Below are 501 nucleotides of genomic sequence, written 5' to 3'. Positions count from 1 at the left end.
AGCCGCCGCCGCCTCCCCGGCGGGCTCGCGTGTGTTCGCGCAGGGGGCTGTGCCGGTGGGCGGGCGGGTGTACCGGGGACGCGCGAGAGTCCCCGCCTGTAGATGAAGGCGCGGCTGCATGCGTGGGGGCAGCTCGCGGGCGCCGGAGCCTCCTGTGTTTGTGTTTGGCGTTTTTCAATGTGGTTAAGCTCGTGTAAGTGCGGCCACGTGTGTGTTGAGGGAAAACTCATTGTATGTGTGTTTGTCTGCATGGGGTTATATAGTTGCATTTTTTCGGCATTCCAACATGTGTACTGTTGCATTTGTCATGCTTAGCTGTCATCGTGAATTAATATCCCCCATATATATGCATGCATGTGATATAAATCTGCGGCAGCCTAGATATAATTGTGTGGAATGTTCTTTTATACCTACCCATTTCAAAGCACATGTGTTTGCATTTATTTGATGAAGATACTGAGGGAGAGCAATGCAGTTTGAAAAAGCACAGAATAAATTGGT

This window comes from Galeopterus variegatus, unplaced genomic scaffold (genome assembly GCF_000696425.1).
Source record: "Galeopterus variegatus unplaced genomic scaffold, G_variegatus-3.0.2 Scaffold78, whole genome shotgun sequence".
Lineage (NCBI taxonomy): Eukaryota > Metazoa > Chordata > Mammalia > Dermoptera > Cynocephalidae > Galeopterus > Galeopterus variegatus.
The sequence above is the reverse complement of the archived record's forward strand: the minus strand, read 5'-3'. Positions refer to the sequence as shown.